Raw genomic sequence first — 8,949 nt, 5'->3', positions numbered from 1 at the left:
TACTGTAACCAGATCATGTAAATCAAGCATGTCATCTTCTTCATGCTCCCGTTCTCGCCATGTAATGGTCATCTTGCTCTAATGAATCTCTGAAAACAAACAAGAGAAGAGTTAGATCCTAATTTGGTGAGAAACAGACAAAATTTCCATCAAAAAACTATGCATAAATTTCCTTCCTTGCACTCATCACACCTACAGTAGTGTTCTGGGTGCATTGCATGTCAATTGGCCAATGGACAGGCTAACATCCAACGCACCTTTCAATGCATAAAGGGTGCGATGGAGCCAGGGCGAGTTTTTCAAACCCCAGAGGCTCAGAAAAACTAGAAATCAAGCTCAGAATGCAAAATGGAAAGGATGAAATGAAAGAGCTTAGATTTAGCTCCTACCTGGTCTAGACGGCGCCGAAAATCGTCCATAAAATCTCCTGGAATCAGCTGATGAAAATCAAGGGGGAAAAGCACCTCCAAAGCTCCAACAAGCCAAAGTTCAAATGAAATGGTAAAATGAGAGGTAAAAGCACTTTTAAATTACTTTTACGTAACTTGAGTAAAATATTAGTGTCTTAACTCATTTTTCAAACATATATTGTTCATTTCTAACTAAGTTTGATGAAGCAATTGAGCATGCAGTACAATCTTTGAAAGAACAAAGCTATTAATGGTAAAGTCAAGAAATGACTGTTATATCGAGCAGTTTTAATGCGGACTTCATGCTCGTTAAAAAATAAACATAAGCAATGAGCAAATGTTTCCCCCAGCGTTTAAGCTCAATAAAAAATGAACCAATTCCCGATAAATAACCATCGTGAATGTAGTACTTCAGCCTTTAAAGCCTTGGTCGTGTTCTCATCATCACCTCCACTCTGTATTGGCCGATCATTCACCTCCATTTGATTGTTTACCCCTTTTGAGGAACAGCTGCGAAGAGTGATCATGTTAGCCATCCTTGTAACACTACCGTGATTGGAAAATTCCAAACCTTACCTGGAATCAGTTGCTACCCAATTTTATCACTCGTTCCTCAAAGACGAGTCTCCTTTAATCTCTTTTCAACTGACTCGTAAAATATGAAAAGATTGCCGAGCCATTGGCCTCTCCAGCTCATTAAAGGGACCGGAAGTGCTATCCCTCCTTTAGATTTTAATCTTTTTGGACCTGAGGGATTATTACACAAAAAGATCGAGCGCTTTTTTTATTCGGCTCGTTAAAAGTATCGAAAATTCATCCCTTCTGTATTGTTTTATACTTTTTCAGACTTAAGGGATTAGATGACGAAAAAGGATTTTTGGAGTTTCCTTTACGTCCCTTTTTAGACTCTCTAAAATTGAAAAGGATCGAGTTATCTTTGTCGTTAAACTCGTTAAAACCTAATAGCGACAAACTTGTCCATAGCAGACAAGAACGAGTTTCACTATCGCTAGGCTCGTTAAAACATAGCGATGGGTTTGCCCGAAGGGAAAATTATAGAACAAGCAGATGTTATCCTCCTTAAGCTTGACAAAAATAAAGAGGTACTGGTCAGCAATGACTGGGGAAAAATTGGGAAGAAAACTTGAAGAAACTTTGTTGGTAGCAAGTCGCTCTTGAACATGACACTTTCACTCCGCATCCAAGTCGGGTTGGGTTGTTTCATTCACCGGTCACATCACCATGGTCACATCACACCATCCACATTTGGGGTTAATGCTACCAATCCATCATGTCAGTGTCACCGATATGTTCAAGAGAAGTCACTCAGAGAATTCACCTGTGTTTCACCCGCTGCAATACATTTACGCTCCATTCTTTCATGACCGCCACCCTAAACCTTATATCACCAGATCGTTTTCACCTCCATTAAAATCATTTGCTCCATTCCATGTCATTGATGTGGGATTCATTAAGGCCCTCCTATGACGGATCGCTTCTTGTCGACATCAGCTCATTATCCAAGAAGTCGATCTAGGGACACCCCTTTCAATACTTTGAAGCTTGCATGCCTCAATGGCAAGTTTCTCACTTCTGGCGACATGTTTACATCAATGGCCTTCGACCGAAAGATTTTGCGTGGTGTTCGACGCCAAGTCCCTTATTCACACCACGTGAATTGTATTGTAGTACCTTGAGGATCATTATCATTATCGGTGATTCCTCTCGCGCCTGTTAATAGCTTACATCATTGGTTGGTAATCAGGCGATGTCTTTTCATGTTCAACTCCAGAACATCTCTCATATGGATCGACTTGTACTTTGAGTGAAGATCGAACGAGATTGAAGACCCCATATCTAGTTTCATCCATCCAGGCTGCAATATATATTCAAGAAAATAAAGAAATCAAATGTACATCATTGCTGCACAAATAATCATCCAATCTATGGGATGATGGCTCCTCCAGAATCATCAGTCTACACTCAGACGATTGTCTGTCCTATGTACATGAAAATGAATTTATAAAGCTGAGCATGGGAATGCCCGCCTCAGCTAGATCATGAAAATATTATGAAGATAATGTATTGTATTGAATCTTATTATAGGTCTCCTCCCAGCTTGAAAGAACTTCGGATCCTCATGATAAATCATTTCACCCGACATCAAAAAAGATTAACGACCTCATGCTTTAGGGGGCAAGTGTTATAGACATTTTTGGGCACTGCAACCCCAAGCATAAAATGTCCATAAACCAAGGGCTCCTAAGTCCCTAAAAGTGTTGTTCCAACCCCTAAAGGAACAAGGTCAACTGATTACAGCTTCTCCCAGAAGTTCTCCATGAAAAACTACTCAAAACTGGTCAAAACAGGATCATTTCACCTGCTCCATAAGCAAAGTGCATTGCATCTCACCTAAGTACACTCAGTGGGTGCGTTGCATTTCAAAAATCCCTTCTATGGGGTGCGATGGGCGAGAAGAGACAAATGGCAGTGTCAATCCGCGAGGTGGAGAAGCATGGAATCTTCCAGAAACTTCTCCTGTGACACTTGCCTCTTTGGATTCGACCAAGGATGAGTAAGAGATCATCAATCTCCAAGTGGAAGCAAGAAATATTAGACGGAAGACACTAATCAAATCACAAGCTGACTCATCTCCCTTACAGATATCTATATATGGATCCCTCATCCCAGAGATCCGGAGGCTGGAATTTTGCATCTTGTAAGGAATTGTTGTTGGTTTCTTGAGGCAACATCATAGTTTTGGGTGATCTAAGCTTTGCATGAGGTGAAGAAGGGCTTACTTGCTGAGAGGATGATGCTGGGTCAGAACAACTGGTTGTAACTCTCTTGGCTCTTTCTTGATTATCAATAAATCTATTCAAGTTTTCCTCCATACTCTTGTGTAATCTATATTTTGTGCATTTGTATGGTCAATTTACATCTGATCCTAGATTGTCTATGATAATAGATCCACGTTCTCATATAGTGTTATGCTGCTTTGCTTCTACAGGTACTCTATAAAGCTGGGTATACAAGGAAGCAAGTAGCAAAGGACTATTAGAAGAGAGAGGAATCGAGCAAGGAACCAAGCACAAGATAGAGGTTGGTCTCCTTTATTCTTCTCTCATCTATCTTTCATAAAGGAAAACGAAAGTAGTTTTACTTTGTTTGTTTCTAAGGTAGCTACCACGCCTTAGTGGGATTAGCAGTTCTGCATAGACACTTTTCCCTGTAACACTTAGCAATCCAGGAAGTTGCAAGGGATTGCGGGACTATAAACTACGCTGCCTGACTAGGTGAAGAATGTGGTAGAGAGGTTGCATGACAGATGACATGGGTGTGACAGGTGGAGTTTCGTTGGATGAGCTGCATTATGGAGGATGGTGACGTGCAGGTGGGTCCAAACATAGTCATTGAGGTTACTATTCATGATTTGATGGCCAAAAATCAGTTAAGAGGAGAGAGTAGGCACTATGTATGGTGAAAATATTTGAATATTTGCCACCAAAGATGCATTTATTATTAGAATTTGGGGGGAACGATCGGTTTTGAATTCAAAACTTCCTATAAATCCCACATGTTGGTCCAATGAAGAACACTTTGCATTCTACGAGTTGTCTGGGCGCTTTGTTGTTTGAAGCTTATGAATCGTCAATTCTAGGAGGAGTTCATCACGCATCCCTCTTTTGCAAACTACACTGTAGAAGCACGAGAGCTATTCATTGAATGAATGATTGCTACAAACCCCACTGAAGTCGTAAGTTCTGAAGCTGCTGTGTCTAACGCGTCGGGCTCTGAGAGTTCAAGTACGGAAGCCACAACCCCTCTGCCTACCGCGCCGAGGTCACTGAGGTCGAAGCAATATGTCGCAAAGTAGAAGCAATCAACCGCAAAAGAGAAGCAGAAGAAGTCAATATGAGTGAGATAGTCATCTAGGAAGACCCCTGAAGTGCGCCAAAAGGAGAAAAAAGACAAACAACTGGAGAAAGTGGTTGATTTGGAGGAGGAGGAATACCAAGGTGTGGAGGAATTGGATGCTGAAGAGGTCGAGCCTATCTCATGGCTCCCACTATATATCCCTCCATGGAAGGGAAAAAAAAAAGGTTACCAAGGACCCAGATTTTGGGTAGTTCATGGTGTCGACTCCCTGTTGCCTGAACAGGTGGAATTTTAAGGTGTGGTCCTAGGGTGCATTCTCATTCTATAAATGGAGGATTGGGACCTCACGGACCATGAGAGGTTCCCATATTTGGAAACCAACAAGTATATGAGAAAAATATACTATGAGGAGACAAGGGTTATGTGGTTAGAGCCCATGAAGTGGATCAGAGGTGTTGAGCAGGCGGGGTTGTTGCACATGCTCTGTGTGTCGCATTTTCACAGATCTACAATCAACATGGTGGATGTGCGCCATCTCCTTGCACTGGTGCACAATGGGTGTATTTGGCTTGGGGAACCCATCCCGATCATTGACCTGTTAATTGATCTCATAACGAAGTTTTCTTATAAATGAGTGGACCCTACCAAGGAGTTTGGAGGGAAAACTGGGGGAAAAGGCTTGGCAAGCAAAATGAAGGAAGAGTATGGGCTTGTTAAAAAGTCATTCAAATATTCTATCCGCTCTATTCAGGACCAGGCGATGCAGTTTTCTACCCAAATTCTTGCGGGAAAAATTATGAGGAAGTGCCCCGCAGATGAGATTCGTCACGAACTGCCAAGAAGCCTAGGTAGAGAGAAAGTTGTTTCATTATGCATGGCTTCTATTATCTATTGTTTTAGTAGCTTGGAGATTGCCGAAGGACAGTCAGTTCCCCCCGTAAAAAGAAGATTTACCCCAAGTAGCAAGGTTCGCCTCACTGTGGGCCACAAAGGATCTAGAAAGGATCAAGTAGTCGAAAATATTCTAGATTCTGATGGAGATGGACCTTCACATGGTTATAAGTCAGAGGCCAAGGTTGTCCCCAATCTTGTTCGAGCAATTTTCGGCCTACACAAATTTCAAGTCGAACTTCTAATATGTGTCTATCAGAGCGTGGAAGGACCCACAACACCTATGGCACAAGCTGCCATATCTAGTATCTGAGACATACATACAAAAGATCGTGGGGACCTGGTCAGCAAAGTGGCACAAGCCCATAGAGCTTGATGTGGGTATGAGCAAAGGAGCAAAGAGATCTGTCGTGTAGTCGGCAGCTGTGCAAAAGCATAAGGAAGCAGCTTAGAAGGCTGTGTGCACCTTGGCTGAGCAAAAGAAAAAGGAAGTTGCTGCTAAGGCAACTGCAGATAAAGAACAGGTGGAGAAAGAGTTCGCTACCAAAGAGCAGGCAGAGAAAGAATGATAGGATACAAAATAAGGCAAAAAGTCAGCTTCACAACGCATAGATGAGCGGGAACTGTTAAAGCAGGAAGGAGGTGGTGGTGAGGAGAAGAGCACTCCTTTCACCTTGAAGAGGTGTGGAAAGGAGCAAACTATTGGAAATCAAAAGAATCATGAGTCTGATAAGAAGACACACATCAACCCAATGGTACTGACAGAAGGCGATCTCGATGAGATCGGTAACAAGGTTAGAGATATGACGACTGAGGTGTTGCAATAATTTGAGGAACAGTATATGCAAACACTAGGGAATGTCCAAAAGGATCTGTGTGAGCTACAGATCCAGGCTAGTAGGATTTAGGTGGGCATCAGGCAAACGAGCAGAGTACAAGTGAGCCTGGCACAGGGAATTGGAACAGTGGTGGAGATGGAACAGACTCTGGATCTCATAGTCATACAATTTCCAGAAGGGTTCGTTCGCACAGAGTCCAATGAGGTTCACGTCATGCTAAGTATCGTGAAAGAAATTGGAGTGAATTTGGTCGCGCTACCTCTCCAGACCCTCCACACATTACATTAGGGCGTTTCAGATGGGTTAAGGATCAGGGAGCAGCACACCTTCACAGTCATCAATGAGTTCAAGGTAAATAATGAATAGATGTTCGTGGAGAAAGCACAAGCGTTGCAGGCAAAGGAGGAGATGTAGACACGAAGCCATAGCCTGGAGATAGTGATCGAGCAGGCGTGCAAGTCAGTACCTAAATTGAACATAACAGAGGATGTTGAAGCCTCAACAAAAAGTAAGGAAATTGGTTGCCACGGTACGTGCATCAAAGGATGAAGTTGGCAAGGTTACTTTCGACTTCCAAATGAAGATCACAGAGCTGCAGATGAAGTTGCAGCTAACAACCTCACCAAAGGTTCGGGAGTAGCATGGAGCAGCAATCAAGTAAAATATGAACACATTGGATTCCGCAGTCATAGACTATGCAATGATGTTCAACGCAACAATGGAATTGTGGACAAATCTGCAGGAGGACCCGAACTTGCAGAAGCTGAACATCGATGTCCGCGAGACACAACAGAAGTATGATGAGGTCCGAGCATGTTGGCTTAATGGGGCCTAACCTAGGTTCAGAGTTGTTCGCGCCAACCAAGAAAACCCTAACGGTTGGCCCTTTCGGCAACAATCTGCATAGCACAGGCTGCAGTCTCACCCGAAGCAGTATTGGGGGATGCTATAACCAGTTTTATACATCCAGGGACATGTGATAAGTAGTTCTTAAGCTCTAACAATTCAGATCTACCTTTGCACAGATCAGTATACTTATAGGGCTCATTACTATAACTAAGGTAAATTGGCTTCTAGACCTTCATGAAGGCCTACGATCAGTCTTTGTGGACCTTAAAAAGACAATTTATCCCCTTTTGTGCATCAATAAATAACCCTAGATCTAACTTTGTGTTGGGTTGTGTTATATTCTTTCCATGACTAGCCTACATAGTTAACTGGGGGGTTAGAGGGGGGGGTGGAGCCCCCCCTTCGTTGCGGCGATTGCGTAGTGGGGGGGCAGGTAGTCCCCCTCTACGGGGTCCAGGACAGCGCCTCGAGGAAATGTTTTTTGGACCCTATATTAGGTTGGGTGGACCTACCTATGGTTTTGTTCATGGTTTTTCGCATATGGTTTTGGACGCGATGGTTTTCGATCCATGGTATTGGATGCTTTGCCATGTATAAATATGTATTGTAACATTGAAATGATCCAGGGGAAAATTTCTATGTATATGTGTTTTATGTGTTATGCTCTCGCATTGTTTATTTTCTGTGTTTTAGAATTTGTATGTAGGTAATTTCTGTACGGGGTTAAAACCTACACTTTGCGCAGATCTATCCAGTTTATCAGATATAACCCTTATCTTTGTGAAATTAGATAACTACTCAATTCATTCATAAATAAGATAGATTCAATGGTTTCACACAGCATTTATTCATTATTCCATAGAAAACACATTATAGGTGACAATTCATAACATAAACATAATTCAACAAAAATGCTCAGATTGCACAATAATTCTTCAAAATCAGTGTTTATTCAATTCTAGCATTCAAGTTACAGACTTCTCCACCTTATGCACTCAACTGCAGGCGTCTGCACACTCAGTTGTGGACTTTACCAAGGCCTTCTATAAACTCAGTTGCAAGAGCCTTCCCCTTCTCGCATAAGTAGAGGAAGCAAAGCCTTCCTACCTTAGCACTCACCCAAAATGGCCTCTATCTTGATTCTTCCTTATCATCTACTACTTCTAGACTCACTATGACTCAAATATATGGCCTTCTCAATACAATAACATGGTCCATGGACCATGGGTGAGTCTCAAAACCGACCCAAAACAAGGGGCTAAACCCCTTTGACTCCTATCTAGTTGCACGCTATGCATCCACATTTCGTGGAGACTTTACATATTTACAAAAACTTAATACAAAATTTGGGTTAACTAACCCCATAAGTGACCCTAGGGACCCTATCCCAAAAGGCCCCCAACACAAAGAGCATGACTCGCCCTTGAGTCACTCAACTAGTGCCTCAATTTTGTTGTGTAGACCTTCAAGCTGAACCCGTAACATTGCAACTTCAGAAATGCTATGCGTCATAGCCTGCTGCACTTCTTCGACCAATTTTTCTGTTGTCGAGCCCTCCACTGCTAGGCACATAGTCCTCTACGTCTTTTGTAGCACCTTGATTTTTTCCTGAAGTGACAAAGTAAGATGATAAGCTTCCTCTAGCCATGGTTGTAATCTGGCCCTTAGAAGGGCCTCTTTCCTCTGCAATTCTTCCACCTATGCTTGCAGGTTCTTTCCCTCTTGTAGCTTCGTGAGGTGTTGCGTTGGTGCCAAATTGCACACAGTCACTCGAACCTCATCATACTTCTACTGTGTCTCGCGGACATCGGTGTTCAGCTTCTGCAAATTCGGGTCCTCTTGCATATTTGTCCATAATTCTATTGTTGTGTCGAACATCATTACACAGTCTATGATTGCAGAATCCAATGTGTTCATATTTTCCTTGATTGTTGCTCCGCTTTTCTCTCGAACCTCTGTCAGAGTCATTGGTTGCAACTTCAACTACAGCTCTTCGATCTTCATTTGGAAGTCGAAAGTAGCCCTGTCAACTTCATCCTTTGATGCCCGTACTGCAGCAACCAATTTCCTTACTTTTGTTG

This window comes from Pinus tabuliformis, chromosome 2_2, assembly GCF_031772625.1.
Source record: "Pinus tabuliformis cultivar Carrire ecotype Pingquan chromosome 2_2, CPIR1, whole genome shotgun sequence".
NCBI lineage: Eukaryota > Viridiplantae > Streptophyta > Pinopsida > Pinales > Pinaceae > Pinus > Pinus tabuliformis.
Note: the sequence above shows the minus strand (reverse complement) of the source record.